We start from the raw sequence: 15114 nt of genomic DNA on the forward strand, positions 1-15114 counted from the left end.
CAAGGTCTAGCTTAATGTACCTGACTTAGCGCCTCCTTCATCTCCTCCAGCCGGCGGGACACAGCGCCCGCCTCGTCCCTCACAGCAGCAAGTGTCGGCATCTCGCCGCCAACACTAAGAGCACCACCCTTCGCCTGTGGCATTACGGCAGCCGCCGTGGTCGCCGCGGCAGGCGGAACAACGACAAGTTGGCCCTCGTCCGACCCTGCGACGTATCAACAAATTAAAAAAAACAAACAAAAAAAAGGGTCTTTGCAGTGCCTTACCAACAAGATAGTCCTCCACACTAATGTCGGTGGCGAAGTCGGCGACGCGCTTGCCCGGCGGCGGCAAGCCTCGGGCCGACTTCGCAGCCTCAGTCACTCTGCCGGACGTCGGTGCAGCCTTCGCAGCCTGGGAACCACCGGCAGCCGCAGGCTCCGGCGCCCTGCTGGTTGCAGGGACGGCCGACTTCGGCGGATGGCCTCCGCCGTGGGTCGTAGCCTTCGCAGCCCCCCGCTGCCTCTTTGGCCTGGCTTCATGAAGCCTGACGACCGCCTGGCGCTTCTGTGCAGCTCCTTGGCGATCCTTGTCCATCACTGCCGACACAACAGCAGCAATATTCTGCCCGTAAGGAAACACTTTCCACTCACGAACCATGCGAGATGTAAAAAAGTCTTCGCCGGCCGCGCGGGGGATAGGAACATTCCTAGGCCACCAACCCTCGGTAACCCTCAGCATCCGCGTCGAAGACTCCCGGAGCTCGGGCGAAGACATCCTTCCCCCCGGGGCTGCGCATGTCCTCATCAATTCTCTAGCAAAACCATCGGAAACCCCAAGTCCTCCCACAGTAGTACCTAGTTTCCTCTTCTTCGAGGATGGGGCGGCTGCCGGCGCAGGGTCGTCTCCAGACTCTACCACCGGTTTCTTCCCGCGGCGGTCCACATCGTCTTGGCCGGGATAGCCGTTATACGGCAGTCGATTCAATTCAAAAACCCTGTTCAAACGGTCATTTGACCCGCGGATATCCCAGCTACGCTGGCCCTCTGTCCTCGGCACGTACCGACCCACGATCCGCACTGCTCCATCCTCCGCCTCACGCACAAAGGCGGCCGGATCGCGGCTTTGCAGATCCAGCGCGAAGGCAGGACTTCGCACCAGCTTCCCACCATGGGAGGGCATCTGGCGAGGGCACACTTCGCCCAACGCCCAGCCATGCGCCAAGGGCCATACCCCATACGCCACAAATTCTTCAACCAAATCACGCCCACTGCTCAGGCCGGCGGCGCACCGAAGGGCCCCTTCGTCCGCATCCTCCTCCGCCACCTTAAAGGGCGGGTATGCTGAGTAAAAATGCGAACACATCTCAGACACGGGGAGCTGAGAGCACCTAGAGGGGGGGTGAATAGGTGATCCTGTAGACTTCAAAACTTAAGCCACAAAACTTTGATTAAGTGTTAGTACAGTTAATGCCAAGTGGCTAGAGAGAAGTTCTTGCACAATATGATAATCACAAGGAGTTCAACACAGAGAAGACACAGTGATTTATCCCGTGGTTCGGCCAAGTACAAAACTTGCCTACTCCACGTTGTGGCGTCCCAACGGACGAGAGTTGCACTCAACTCCTCTCAAGTGATCCAATGATCAACTTGAATACCACAGTGTTATGCTTTTCTTTCAATATCCCGTTTGCGAGGAATCTCCACAACTTGGAGTCTCTCGCCCTTACACTTGAGATTCACAAAGAAATACGGAGTAAGGGAGGGAAGCAACACACACAAATCCACAGCAAAACGCGCACACACACGGCCAAGAGTTGAGCTCAAAAGACTATCTCAAGGTTCTCACAAGAACGGAGCTCAAATCACTTAGAATGACAATCGGATGCGCAAAGACTGAGTGTGGATGATCAAGAATGCTCTAAAGTTGCTTGGTTGTCTCCTCCATGCGCCTAGGGGTCCCTTTTATAGCCCCAAGGCAGCTAGGAGCCGTTGAGAGCAAATCCAGAAGGCCAATCTTGCCTTCTGTCGTCGGGCGCACCGGACAGTCCGGTGCACACCGGACACTGTCCGGTGCCCGATTTATTTCCATAAACAGCTCAGCCGACCGTTGCCGACCGTTGCAGATCTGGCGCACCGGACAGTCCGGTGCACACCGGACAGTCCGGTGCCTCCTTCCGACCGTTGGCCAGACCACGTGTCACGCGCAGAATCCGTGGCCGACCGTTAGCCCTGGCCGACCGTTGGCTCACCGGACAGTCCGGTGCACACCGGACAGTCCGGTGAATTTTAGCCGTACGCCGTCGGCAAATTCCCGAGAGCGACTTCTTCGCCCGAGGTAGCCTGGCGCACCGGACACTGTCCGGTGCACCACCGGACAGTCCGGTGCCCCAGACCGAAACAGCCTGTTGACTGTACACAGCCAACATTCTCCTTTTCTTCTTCTCTCTGTTTCTAACACTTAGACAAATATATTAGTACACAAAACCAATGTACTAAGACTTAGAAACATACCTTTGCTCTAGATTTGCACTTTGTTCATCCATGGGCATTGATTCACGTTTAAGCACTTGTGTTGACACTCAATCACCAAAATACTTAGAAATGGCCCAAGGGCACATTTCCCTTTCAATCTCCCCCTTTTTGGTGATTTATGCCAACACAACATAAAGCAACTAGAACAAGTGCAAAATCACTTCAAATAAAATAAATTTGATTTTGATCCAATTTTAGCAAATATGGATCATCCTTTGCCACCACTTGGTTTGTTTTTGCAAATCAAACTCAAATCTCTATCTCTATGTCAAACACACATGTTGAAGCATAAAGAGAGTCATTCCCAAAGAGATTGATCAAAGATTTCAAAACTCCCCCTATTTCCCATAATTAACACTTCTCCCCACAAGAAGCCAACTTTTGACAAAAAGGGACAATAAGAGAGTTTTGACAAAACAAAAAGTTCTATTTCACTATTTTCAAAATTTCTCAAGTGGTAGCTGATCCATTTATAGCTGATCCATTTATTGCTTTGGCCTTTATTTTCTCCCCCTTTGGCATCAAGCACCAAAACGGGATCAATCTTGGCCCTTTAACCCCATTGCCTCACCAAAATCTTCAATTAAGATCAAATGGCAATAAGAGTTCATGAGATGGACTTGGAATAAATTACCCTCTCATCGGAGTGCAGTGGAAGTCTTTCATGGTCCAAGTCCACCTTTTCCCTTTCAATTCTCCTTCGAGACTAAATCAAGCAAACTCAAGCATATGGTTAGTCTCAAAGGGTCAAGTTGTAACACATCTCCCCCTAAACATGTGCATCACTTTGCAACGGACTTGTGAGGTCCAGGGAGTGTTTGTACAACTTGAGCACCACAATAAGCAACAAAATGCAGAATGAACATGATCAAAAGCATAAACACATGTATGCTACAATTCAATCCAAGTTCCGCGAATCTAAGACATTTAGCTCACTACGCAGCCTGCAAAAGGTCTTCTCATCTAGAGGCTTGGTAAAGATATCGGCTAGCTGGTTCTCGGTGCTAACATGAAACACTTCGATATCCCCCTTTTGCTGGTGGTCTCTCAAAAAGTGATGCCGGATGTCTATGTGCTTTGTGCGGCTGTGCTCAACAGGATTTTCCGCCATGCGGATAGCACTCTCATTATCACATAGGAGTGGGACTTTGCTCAGATTGTAGCCAAAGTCCCGGAGGGTTTGCCTCATCCAAAGTAGTTGCGCGCAACACTGACCTGCGGCAACGTACTCGGCCTCAGCGGTGGATAGGGCAACGGAGGTTTGTTTCTTAGAGTTCCATGACACCAGGGACCTTCCTAAGAATTGGCACGTCCCCGATGTACTCTTCCTATCGACCTTACATCCAGCATAGTCGGAGTCTGAGTATCCAACTAAGTCAAAGGTAGACCCCTTTGGATACCAGAGCCCGAAGCAAGGCGTAGCAACCAAATATCTAAGAATTCGCTTCACCGCCACTAAGTGACACTCCTTAGGATCGGATTGAAATCTAGCACACATGCATACGCTAAGCATAATATCCGGTCTACTAGCACATAAGTAAAGCAAGGAACCTATCATGGACCGGTATGCTTTTTGATCAACGGACTTACCTCCTTTGTTGAGGTCTATGTGTCCGTCGGTTCCCATCGGCGTCTTTGCGGGCTTGGCGTCCTTCATCCCAAACCGCTTTAGCAAGTCTTGCGTGTACTTCGTTTGGGAGATAAAGGTGCCGTCCTTGAGTTGCTTCACTTGGAACCCAAGGAAGTAGTTCAACTCGCCCATCATCGACATCTCGAATTTTTGCGTCATCACCCTGCTAAACTCTTCACAAGACTTTTGGTTAGTAGAACCAAATATTATGTCATCGACATAAATTTGGCATACAAACAAATCACCATTACAAGTCTTAGTAAAAAGAGTTGGATCGGCTTTCCCAACCTTGAAAGCATTAGCAACTAAGAAATCTCTAAGGCATTCATACCATGCTCTTGGGGCTTGCTTAAGTCCATAGAGCGCCTTAGAGAGCTTACACACATGGTCGGGGAACCGATCATCCTCGAAGCCAGGGGGTTGCTCTACGTACACCTCCTCCTTGATCGGCCCGTTGAGAAAAGCGCTCTTCACATCCATTTGGTACAACCTGAAAGAATGGTGAGCGGCATATGCTAGCAAGATTCGAATTGACTCTAGCCTAGCCACAGGAGCAAAAGTCTCCTCGAAATCCAAACCTGCGACTTGGGCATAACCTTTTGCCACAAGTTGTCACACCCGGTTTTAGAAGGCAAACCGAATGCGAACCATGTACGTGCCAGGATCAGTTATTCACGTACACAGCAGTTACATAATATGGACATCATCACACAGTGCTCAAAATAGTATTAAAAAGGGAAATAGTTGATTACATCATACGTCTGAGACGTCCATATAGTTCTTACAATAAATCAAAGTGCGGAAAAGAAACGTAGATAACCGCGGCCTTCACAGGCAGCCGACTGGGGGGTTGCCGCTAACCCACACCTAGAACTCGTCGTAGTCTTGGAACTCCTGGAAGTCTCCTTCCACAGCTTCATATTCGCCTGAGCAGTGGTTGCAATGCTGACAACCTGGGGGGGGGGGGTTTGGTGTGTAGAGCAAGGGTGAGTACACATCAACATACTCAGCAAGTATCCTGTTTGGCTGTAGTGGACTAGCTTTATGTGGGGATAAGTCAAGCAGTTGCTTTTAGTTGGTCAGGTTATTACTTACTAGTAGAAAGCCAGGTTTTAACATTAACCCAAGTTATTAGCCCAATGTATCCTTTCCAAACGGAAAGAATACCACTTACCAATACCATAATCGTAATCAGAACCATCAATCTCATTGTCACCTGTACCAAAGTATCTCTGATCAAGTATCACTAATCTCTGGAGCTCCCTTGGCCGCTCATAACCGCGAGCACGGCTGATATATCAGTTTCATAACACTCTGCAGAGGTTGTGCACTTTACCCACAAGCCGTGATTCCCTCTCTGGCCCGGGCTTGCAAGACCCTTATTCACTCCCGAGGTGAATGGCCAAGGATTCACTACGAAGCCTTTACAAAGATTCCCCGGGGCTGTAGCCACCCGTTAGGTTTCCTAAATGTACCGCACTCCTCCCCAAGGGACAAATCAACCTTGGCAGAGCGAGCCGCATACACCGAGCCCCATTGACGGCACGACGGCGAAGCGAACTACACCCCGGATCCTCTAATTATTCAGCTAAGGGCACCCCATTCCACCCTCATGGTTGCACTGTTTTCCCGGGCGGTCATCCATTGAACAGGTCCTTACGGAGAGGCACTCGAGAAACCGCTCGAGTCCCCTTAAATGCCACAAGTATAATCATAAATAAGAACGGGAAAACAGCGTATCATAGATAACCACATCATGTTCATTGATTAAAGTTGAGCAATAGCATCAAACTAAGCAGTAATAATCCGACCCAAATAGGTAAACAAGGACATGGATAACAAAAAGCTAGTCAATCCTTAGGTATAAATGTGTGATGCGGGAGGTGAATTAAAGAATGATTAGGACAGAGATAGGTCAAAGGACACTTGCCTCCACCAACCGACTGCTGCTCAGGGGCTTCTCCTGCGAATTCCTCGGGCTCTTCGACCGGATCGTTCTCTATGCGAGCGCAAACATACATACATCCATCCACATATTTAATACAAAAGAACAGTACACCATACAAGGGAACAAATAAAGTGAATATGCATCAAGTATGACATTTGACATTGCATTCGTTATGGTTAGAAAGAAACGGGAAAAGGGTCTCGCAGGGGGGTTAAAGTTTATGCACTAATGATTAGTTAAATTATGCACTCTAGTTTCAATAGGTTCCTAACAAAAGAATTCTGTTATATGCACTAGTGGGAACCTAATCATTTTAAGTTGATTAACATTGCACGGGATAAACAATTAACTAAATGAATCAACTAGCGCAACGAAATTCTAAATTAAACTTCTCATTTCCATAGCATGAACCATGATTAGTCTACCCAAAATAAGGTAATTATGATCACAGAAAGTAAATAAAATAAAATAAAAAAAATAAAAAAAAAACAGGGGGGCGGTTGAACCGGCCGGCTGGGCGAGCGGCTGGGCCGGCCAGGGGCGCGGCCGAACCAGCGGGCAGGGGGCGGTTGGCGGGCGGCCAGGGGCCAGGGGCGGCCGAGGGCGGCCAGGCGGGCGGCCGGGGCTGGCCAGGGGCCGGCTGGGGCTGGCCAGGCGGGGGCTGGGGCGCGCGGCCAGGGGCGGCCGTGGCCGGCTGGGGCCAGGGCGGCGCGGCAGCGGCCGGCTGGGGGCGCGGCCAAGGCGGCCAGGCCAGGGCGGCCGGGCTACCGAGGAGAGAGGAGGGGGAGGGGAGAGGGAGGGAGGAGGGAGAGAGGGAGGAGGGGGGCTCACCGGCGAGGGGCGGCCGACGGCGAGGGCGGCGGCCGGCGCTAGGGCAGGGGGGTAGGGGCGGCGGCGGCTTAGGGTGGGGGAGAGAAAATGAGAGAAAATGAGAGGGAGGGAGAGAGAATTGGGGAAAAAGGGGAGGTGGGGGGGCGGCTGGGCCTGCCAAGGCCCAAGAGGGGGGGCGCGCAGGGGGCTTGGGCCGGCCAAGGGGCGGCTGGGCCGGCCAAGGAGCCCATGGCGCGGGAGAGAGGGAAAGGGGAAGAGGGAGAGAGAAAGAAAGAGAAAGAAAAAGAAAAGATTATTTCCCTGTTTTCGAAATCCGATCTTCCTAGATGAATGCATTTGCACTTTCAAACAATCAAAGAATGCATAGCTCGGCATGGTGCATCAAACAACATAAAGTATTTTTTTAGAGTTTTTCTTTACACGGGAATTCCAAACCGAATCCCGCTAGCTTTGGAAAAAGTCAAGGTCTAGCGAGGGCAAAAAGAAAAAGAAAAGGTAACGCCCGAATTTGGCGAGTAAAGAAAAGAAAAAATTCAACTGCAAAAATTCGGGGCGTTACAAACCTATCCCCCTTAAAAGAATCTCGCCCTCGAGATTCAGGGCTGGCTAGCAAAGAGCTCTGGGTACTTGGCCACTAGATCATCTTCACGCTCCCAGGTTGCTTCTTCCTGAGAGTGGTGATTCCATCTGACTTTGCACATTCTGATGGTCTTCCTTCGGGTGACTCTGTCTGCAACCTCAAGGATTTGCACTGGCTTCTCAACGTAGGTCAAGTCCTCCTGGACTTCAAGACCTTCCACTGGCAACTGCTCTTCTGGCACACGCAAGCACTTCTTCAACTGAGACACATGAAAGACATCATGCACAGCAGACAAATTCTCTGGCAGGCTGAGCTGATAAGCCACTTCTCCACGCTTTGAGAGGATCTGGTACGGACCAATGTAGCGGGGTGCTAGCTTGCCTTTCACTCCGAATCTTCTGACTCCTCTGATCGGTGACACTTTCAGATAGACAAAGTCTCCGACTTCAAAACTCAGCTCTCTTCTTCTTGTGTCTGCATAGCTTCGCTGCCTCGATTGCGCTATCTTCAGATTCTCTCGGACCATCTTGATGTTCTCTTCGGCTTCAAGCAGAATGTCTGGCCCAAACACTTGCTTCTCTCCAGGCTGATCCCATTGCAACGGAGTTCTACAACTCCTTCCATAAAGCGCCTGAAACGGTGACATCTTCAAACTGGCCTGGTAACTGTTGTTATAGGAAAACTCTGCATAAGGCAATCGCTTGTCCCATCCGGACTGATCTTGCAACGCACAGGCTCTCAACATATCTTCGAGAATTTGATTGGTCCTTTCAGTCTGGCCATCTGTCTGCGGGTGATAAGCTGAACTGAAATTCAGATGTGTGCCCAAGGCTTCATGCAACTGCTGCCAGAAATGAGAGGTGAACTGCGTTCCTCTGTCTGACACTATCTTCTTTGGCACACCATGAAGACAAACGATCCGAGACATATACAACTCTGCCAATACTGCACTGTTGTAGCTGGTCTTGACAGGTATGAAGTGGGCTGACTTGGTCAAACGGTCCACCACTACCCAAATAGAATCGTAGCCGGCTCGAGTGCGAGGCAATCCGACTATGAAATCCATACCAATTTCATCCCATTTCCACTGAGGGATCTGCAACGGTTGCAACAATCCAGCTGGTCTCTGGTGCTCTGCCTTAATTCTTCGACAACTATCGCACTTAGCCACATGCTCTGCGATTTCCCTCTTCATTCCGTACCACCAGAATTTCTTCTTCAGATCCTGATACATCTTCTCACTACCAGGGTGAATCGAATAGGCTGTCTCATGAGCTTCCTTGAGGATCAACTCTCGAATAGACTGGACATTGGGAACACATAAGCGGTCTTTGAACCATATCACGCCTTCAGCATCTTCTCGAAAATCTTTGCCTCTGCCATCTAGAATCAATCGCCGGATCTCACTGATTTTCTCATCATTCTTCTGCGCTTCTTTGATTTCGCGCTCCAAGGTAGGTTCCAACTCAACTGTGACTCCTCGCGAATTGTTGAGAAACCCGAGACTCAACCTGTCGAACTCCTTGGCCAACTCATAAGGCATCGGGCGAGCGACCATCAGATTGACTTGACTCTTTCTGCTCAAAGCATCTGCCACTACGTTTGCTTTGCCTGGATGGTAATGAATCTCCAACTCATAGTCTTTGATCAGCTCTAACCATCTTCGTTGCCTCATGTTCAACTCTGACTGAGTGAATATGTACTTCAGACTCTTGTGATCTGTGTAAACATCGCATTTCTGTCCATACAGATAGTGCCTCCATGTCTTCAGTGCGTGAACCACTGCTGCCAACTCTAGATCATGGATTGGGTAGTTCTTCTCATGAACCTTCAGTTGTCGGGACGAGTAAGCCACAACTCTTCCCTCTTGCATCAACACGCATCCCAAACCTGTGTAACAAGCATCACAATACACCGAGAAGGGCTTGTGCACATCAGGCAAGATTAGGACAGGCGATGTAGTCAACTTCTCTTTCAGCGCTTCAAAGGCCTCTTGACATTTCTGGGTCCATTTGAACTCAACCTTGTTGCCTAGCAACGCTGTCATTGGCTTCGCAATCTTCGAAAACCCTTCAATGAATCGCCGATAGTATCCGGCCATTCCAATGAAGCTCTTGATTCCTCTAGCATCTGTTGGCGCTTTCCAGTTCAGAATGTCTGCCACTTTCTTCGGATCCACAGCCAATCCTTCTTTGTTGATTATGTGACCCAAGAACAGGACTTCACTGATCCAGAACTCACACTTGCTCAACTTTGCGTACAACTGGTGCTCTCGCAATCTCTGCAATACCATCCTCAAATGATCTGCGTGCTCTTCTTCGCTTTGGGAATAAATCAGAATGTCATCAATGAATACCACCACAAACTTATCGAGATAATCCATGAATACATTGTTCATCAAGTTCATGAAGAACGCTGGCGCATTGGTCAAACCAAAAGACATCACTGTGAACTCATACAACCCATACTTAGAAATGAATGTCGTCTTCGGAATGTCCGAGGGTCGGATCCTGAGCTGATGATAACCTAACCTCAGATCTATCTTGGAGAACACACTGGCTCCTCTCAACTGGTCGAACAGATCTTCTATTCTGGGCAAAGGATACTTGTTCTTGATCGTGACTTCATTCAAAGCTCGATAATCGATGCACATCCTCTTGGTGCCATCTTTCTTTTCCACAAATAAGACAGGGGCGGCCCAAGGCGAGGTGCTTGGCCGAATGTAACCTTTCTCTGACAGCTCATCAATTTGCTTCTTAAGCTCATCCAACTCTGGTCCGGATATTCTGTAAGCTCTCTTAAAGATGGGGGCGGTTCCAGGAAGAAGCTCTATGGCAAACTCAACTTTCCGCTCTGGTGGCATACCCGGTAAATCCTTTGGAAACACATCTGGGAATTCGGACACAACCCTGATACTCTCAATTGGGTCTGCTTCACTGCTATCAACAGCTATCTGATAACAACTTCCTTTCTTTGGCTCAGGCGGGACTAACTCGGTCACCACTTCCTCTCCTAGTGGGGACACCAACTTGATCGTCCTTTTATCACAACTGATAGCTGCCTGATACTTATCTAGCCAATTCATCCCTAGGATGACATCTATTCCCTGAGTACCCATTACTATAAGGTTGGCGGGAAACGCTATCCCCCTTATTTCCACACTTATATTTAAACAAATGCTATCAGCTCGAATTCTACCACCAGCTGAGTCAATTTGAATGGGGGTTGACATGGTAGTAGTTGGAAGATTATGTGCTTCTACCCATGATGCAGTAATGAAAGAATGCGTTACTCCAGTATCAAATAACACTTCTGCAATATGGGAGTCGACTGGGAACATACCTACTATCATGCCGGGGGTCTCCTGAACTGCTTCAGCCTCCAAGTGATTCAGTCTTCCATGATTATAACGCGGCTGAGAGCGATTGCCTGCTCCAGGCTGAGACACATTCTGCTTTGCTGGGGCATTGGGGCCTGACTGCTGCTGGGCTGCCTTCTTCGGACATTGCATCACCCAATGGCGCTGCTCTCCACAGTGGAAACATGCCCTGTTTCCAACCTGAGCTGGTGCTGCCTGACTGTTCTGCTGGTTTGCTGGGGCAGGAAGACGAGGTGCCTGCTGATTCTGCCTCTGAAACTGACCTCCTGACTGATTGCTCTGACGGTTCTGGTACTGATGCTGAGGATACTGCCTTTGAAACTGCTGATGCTGAGGTGGACGCTGGTTCTGCCTGAACTGCTTAGGTTGATTGCCTGAGAAACGAGGACGACTGCTGCTTCCAGGCTGGGGTCCACTGATCTTGCGTTTACGATCTTCCATCTCCTTACGCTTCCTTTCTGTCATGATTGCTCTGTCGATCAGGTGCTGGAATGTCGGGAAGGTGTGATTCATCAGTTGGTACTGCAGGGGGTCGACCAAGCCTCTCAGAAAACGATATTGTCGCTTGGCGTCAGTGTTGACATCCTCAGGAGCATAGCGAGACAATTGCAGAAACCTGTCTCGATACTCACTGACAGATGATGACCCTTGCTTAAGGGCCAGGAACTCCTCCTTCTTCACTGTCATCAGACCTGCAGGCACGTGGTACTGACGAAAGCTACCTCTGAATTCTTCCCAGGTGATGGTGTCGGGGTTGGCATGGGTGGCGAGGTAAGACTCCCACCATGATTGGGCTGCTCCTCTCAACAGACGGGGACCATACAAGACTTTCTCCCTGTCATCACACTGAGCGGTATGCAACTCCCGCTCCACAGTGCGCAGCCAATCTTCAGCATCCATGGGGTCAGAAGAGTGAGCGAACGTTGGGGGATGACCTCTCATGAATTCAGCACGCTTGTCTCTGGGCATCTGAGGCATCTGAGGCTGAGGTGGGGCCTGCTGCTGTTGCTGCTGCTGCTGCTGAATGGCGGCCAAAGTCTGACCGATGGCTTGAACTGCCTGAGTCTGCATCATAAACATCTGCTCGATCGACATCGGGGGCGGGGGTGGCAGCTGCTGCTGCTGGGGCGCCTCATCTTGTTGACCGGCTTGCTCCTGTTGAGCACGCCTTCCTCCTCTGCGCCTGTTCTCTGACATCTGCAGAATGCAACCACACATCAGAACTGATCTGGCAAGTCTTGCAGCATAAGAAAAGAGTATGGAATTCTTCAACAGCACTGAGCAGGTGAGCATCTTCACTGATCTCCAACACAGACCACACAGCTTCTCAGATAAAGAGGAAAGTGGAATAAAAGGTTTCCCAACTATATAACTAACTTTATTAACATAATAGGTAAACCAAAATGCAGGGGATACCCACACTCTGGTGACAATCATTACAAAGATCCAAACCAAACATAGTTCATTATGACAAACATAAATGCACAGGATATAGCAAACTACCCTGTCTAACTAAGACTTAACTAAGAGCGAGACTACGCTAAGACTGAAGCTTCTATGTATATATTTCGTATTAATTACAAGATCCAACTCTAACGATCTATGGTTCTAGAGTTATCTTGGTCTTGCAGTCGGGATTGCCATAAGACTGGTGTCCACGCTGAGGTGAGCGGTACGGGTGCTGAGTCCCGACGGGAGCGGGGGAACCACCATCCAAGTGACGACGTTCCGCGCGCTCAGCCCGCAGCAGGGCGATCTCAGCACGAGCCCTACTCAGCTCGTCTAATGCATGGTCCAGCTCCGTGTTTAGCACGGCGGCTAGGTTGACTGTGCTGCTCAACCTAGGATTGCCCTCACCGACAGGTGAGACAATCACGCCTCCTGTGCTGCCAGATGGACGGCGGGGGTAATACTTCAGGTCAAGACCGTCAGCTGCCCCACCGAAAACCGAGCAGTAGTGCGAAAGCGCACGCCGTGCAGCATCTTGCATGGCTGCCTCAGCTGAGTCCCGTTCAGAGATAGAATAGTGCTCTGAGCAGTCCTCTGCACCCTGGAGACTGTCCTCCGGGCAGCGCACCAAGCAAGTCGCCTCCCAGCGGTCCGGGTAGACCCCGCGACTATGCTGGTAGACCACACAGCGATACTCGACGGACCAAGTATGCCGGTCAAATGCCCGACGTAGCAGGGTGTCGAGCGCATCGTGGAAGTGACACCCGCGAGCAGCGTCGCGAGTGATGGGTCGAGCAACCCATCCTTCCGGCTCAGGGTTAGCAGAGAAGTCGGTGTCGTGGCTCGAGCTGTCGTCGCCATCTCCGTCGTCTGGGTCTCCTCCAGCAGCTACTCCAGAAGCTGGGGCGCCTAGTGGTGGTGCAGGGGGCGCCTCCAGAGGAAGCACAGGAGAGCAGCTCCTCACAGACTCTATCTCCTGGTGGAGCGAGAAAGAAGAGCCCTGCTGCTCCTGTCGTCGACGTTCCTGCTCCTCACGCAGGCGGTGGTGTAGTCTCTCCAAGTGGCTGGACTGTCCGGCCACGGGACGGCGAAGCGGACGCTCAGCAAGGCAGGAGGGTAAGAAGGGGATGACGGACTTTCGTGCAGTGTGTCTAAGTCGAGCCATCTACAAAAGACATCGCAAGCAAAAGGGTGAGAACAGAATTAATATGACCAGCAAATAATAAGTAAATGAAGGATCAGAATGAAACACAATTTTTTAGCAAGGTATAATATATAGTAGAACATAGGTTTGGTCGGTATGACCAACTTTTGAAGGGATATCAAAGTCAAGGCAGAGACAGAGGTCTATAGTCCTTAGAACGACCATTCTATTCTAGGTTAGCGGTCCTACAGTCAGCACGGCTTTGATACCACTTATGTCACACCCGGTTTTAGAAGGCAAACCGAATGCGAACCATGTACGTGCCAGGATCAGTTATTCACGTACACAGCAGTTACATAATATGGACATCATCACACAGTGCTCAAAATAGTATTAAAAAGGGAAATAGTTGATTACATCATACGTCTGAGACGTCCATATAGTTCTTACAATAAATCAAAGTGCGGAAAAGAAACGTAGATAACCGCGGCCTTCACAGGCAGCCGACTGGGGGGTTGCCACTAACCCACACCTAGAACTCGTCGTAGTCTTGGAACTCCTGGAAGTCTCCTTCCACAGCTTCATCTTCGCCTGAGCAGTGGTTGCAATGCTGACAACCTGGGGGGGGTTTGGTGTGTAGAGCAAGGGTGAGTACACATCAACATACTCAGCAAGTATCCTGTTTGGCTGTAGTGGACTAGCTTTATGTGGGGATAAGTCAAGCAGTTGCTTTTAGTTGGTCAGGTTATTACTTACTAGTAGAAAGCCAGGTTTTAACATTAACCCAAGTTATTAGCCCAATGTATCCTTTCCAAACGGAAAGAATACCACTTACCAATACCATAATCGTAATCAGAACCATCAATCTCATTGTCACCTGTACCAAAGTATCTCTGATCAAGTATCACTAATCTCTGGAGCTCCCTTGGCCGCTCATAACCGCGAGCACGGCTGATATATCAGTTTCATAACACTCTGTAGAGGTTGTGCACTTTACCCACAAGCCGTGATTCCCTCTCTGGCCCGGGCTTGCAAGACCCTTATTCACTCCCGAGGTGAATGGCAAAGGATTCACTACGAAGCCTTTACAAAGATTCCCCGGGGCTGTAGCCACCCGTTAGGTTTCCTAAATGTACCGCACTCCTCCCCAAGGGACAAATCAACCTTGGCAGAGCGAGCCGCATACACCGAGCCCCATTGACGGCACGACGGCGAAGCGAACTACACCCCGGATCCTCTAATTATTCAGCTAAGGGCACCCCATTCCACCCTCATGGTTGCACTGTTTTCCCGGGCGGTCATCCATTGAACAGGTCCTTACGGAGAGGCACTCGAGAAACCGCTCGAGTCCCCTTAAATGCCACAAGTATAATCATAAATAAGAACGGGAAAACAGCGTATCATAGATAACCACATCATGTTCATTGATTAAAGTTGAGCAATAGCATCAAACTAAGCAGTAATAATCCGACCCAAATAGGTAAACAAGGACATGGATAACAAAAAGCTAGTCAATCCTTAGGTATAAATGTGTGATGCGGGAGGTGAATTAAAGAATGATTAGGACAGAGATAGGTCAAAGGACACTTGCCTCCACCAACCGACTGCTGCTCAGGGGCTTCTCCTGCGAATTCCTCGGG

Source organism: Zea mays, chromosome 4 (genome assembly GCF_902167145.1).
Source record: "Zea mays cultivar B73 chromosome 4, Zm-B73-REFERENCE-NAM-5.0, whole genome shotgun sequence".
Classification (NCBI taxonomy): Eukaryota; Viridiplantae; Streptophyta; class Magnoliopsida; order Poales; family Poaceae; genus Zea; species Zea mays.